The following is a 2,434-nucleotide window of genomic DNA, read 5'->3' as shown; positions in this document are numbered from 1 at the left end:
CAAAGAAGTATGGTTGCACTAACCTGAGACAATCCTTTATGTTTATCATCCTTGATCATATCAAATATAAATTATGTCAAAGTGATTTAAATTAATATTAAAGTAATTAAAGTACCAAGAGCATTTTGAAGACATTCGTTGCCAGAGAGGGCAGTACAGATAAATTATTATTCTGATAGTTTCACAAAGGGAGATGTAAGGGTTCTCTAGTGATAAGGTGTAAACAGCCTCTCACTTCTATGGACTAACAGTGCATGGTGAAATTCTTTATTAATTAACTAAATTTCCCTCATGATAGTTATCACTTCTATTGACATAATCAATTCCTAACCTAGCCAGTTATTTATTGAATGTATTTAATATAATGGTGCCTGGAGATTGGTAAGATTGGACAGCTGTCTCCTTCCTTTGTTTCCTTTGTTTCCTTTCTTCCTTTCCTTCATTTATTGGAGACGATGGACCAAAAACAAATGATATCAGAGTTGATTGTCTGAAGAGACCAGGCTTGTAATGTCAGTTGCATAGTTGGGATAGGTTAGTAAGAAGAAGAGTCATGCTCGCCAATACTTGTCTGAATTCTGAAAAGTACCATGCATGGTATTCTAGCATTGTTAAAGAAACTATCAAGCTTAGGAGATAAGGTAATTTAATGTAAATCACCATAAAAATGCTTATGTAAGACCAATGACCCTAGCCAAGAAAATTCCTAAAGTTAGAAAATTAGAAAAATAAAAATGTAATCTTTGTGTGTGCTGTAATCTTTGTGTAAAATTTGTGTGTGCTGCTCTGTTTGGGTAATGTCTTTGGAAGAGTATCATCCATGTTTAGAGATGATATTGAATGAGTTTGCATGAGAACGTGGGAAAAAAGATCCTTATGTCTATAAAGTGGATACTTTACTTAACCAACAATATCTAGCCGTGAAATGGAGAAGAACAAATCAGAAATGTGGGGATGGGTTAAGGAGTGATCATAGGTAAACATTTAAGTTTTGTTTTCTTTTTTTTAATGCAGATTCAATTCTGATCTTATTATTTCTTTCCCCATTGAAGAGTGATTATGGAATTGGATTGTGGTTTAACAGTTAACTCCATGTCAACCTCAAATTCCAGCACTACCCTGTCCTCCACATTCTATCTCACAGGTATCCCTGGCTATGAAGAATTTCACCACTGGATTTCCATCCCATTCTGTCTTCTCTACCTTGTTGGAATAATGGGCAACTGCACCATTCTTCATATTGTCCAGACAAACCCCAGACTCCATGAGTCCATGTACTACTTCCTGGCCATGCTTTCTCTTACTGACATGGTAATGTCCCTGCCCACAATGTAACACTCTTCAGGGTGTTGTGGTCCATTTCCAAGGAGATTCAGTTCAGTATCTGGGTGGTCCAAATGTTTTTCATCCACACTTTCTTCTTCACTGAATCGTCTGTGCTCTTGGCCATGGCCCTGGACCGGTACGTGGCTATCTGTCACCCTCTGCGATATGCAACCATTCTTACCCCAAAACTTATCACCAAGATAGGAATTGCAGCCCTGCTCAGGAGTGCTATTGCAATGATTCCACTTCTAGCTTGTCTGGCTTTCTTTCCCTTCTACCACCCCCACATCCTTTCTCATTCCTATTGTCTACACCAGGACATGATCCACCTTGCCTGTGCTGACACCAAGTTTAATGTTGTATGTGGGTTGGTTCTGGTCACTGTCCTGTGGGGCATGGACTCACTGGGTATTTTAGTATCTTATGTTTTTATCATTCTCTCAGTGTTAAGAATTGCATCCCATGAGGGGAGGCTTAAGGCCCTCAACACATGTGCATCCCATATCTGTGCTGTACTCATTCTATATGTGCCTATGATAGGGCTGTCTATTATCCATCATTTTGCCAAATACTCCTCCCTGATTATCCACATCTTCATGGCTCATATCTACTTATTAGTTCCACCTGTGCTCAACCCAATCATCTATAGTGTGAAGACCCAGCAGATCCGCGAAGGGATCCTCCACTTGTTTTTCCTTAAAAAGATCAGTTTTACTCTGAAGTAGGCATGTCCTCAAGACAATAATTGCATCAGTACTAAGGAAGTAAACTCACAGTGATTTTTCTGCTCTAGGTATGTTGGAATGAGTTGTTGACCAAAGACTACTTAAAGAGCAGACGTAGAGTCAACAGAGACTCACAAGGGAGGTTCTAAAGGACAGGGTTAGTGACTAATGGGACTCTACAGCCTAATTTAATATGTGCTTCATAAATCCTTTTTAATTACAAACATGTGACACAGTGGTGTGTTGAAAATCATTTTTATTTATTGTCTCCAATTTCTAATGCCAAACTTTATTCAAGGTCGCTAATCCATGAAGTTTTTCTTGAGTGTACCAAACCTATATATTTTTCGCTTTTTGATATTTTATATTTGCCAGGACTCTTA

General features: G+C 38.4%; 1 pseudogene; it reads left to right on the top strand.

Annotated features, from left to right (window-relative positions):
• The first annotated feature begins 1,092 nt into the window (after positions 1-1,092).
• LOC135270241 (olfactory receptor 51L1-like) lies at positions 1,093-2,051 on the top strand (annotated as a pseudogene).
• The last annotated feature ends 383 nt before the right edge of the window (positions 2,052-2,434 follow it).

This window comes from Aotus nancymaae, unplaced genomic scaffold, assembly GCF_030222135.1.
Source record: "Aotus nancymaae isolate 86718 unplaced genomic scaffold, 86718_ANA_hifiasm-v0.15.2.pri h1tg000059l, whole genome shotgun sequence".
Taxonomy (NCBI): domain Eukaryota; kingdom Metazoa; phylum Chordata; class Mammalia; order Primates; family Aotidae; genus Aotus; species Aotus nancymaae.
The sequence above is the reverse complement of the archived record's forward strand: the minus strand, read 5'-3'. Positions and strand labels throughout refer to the sequence as shown.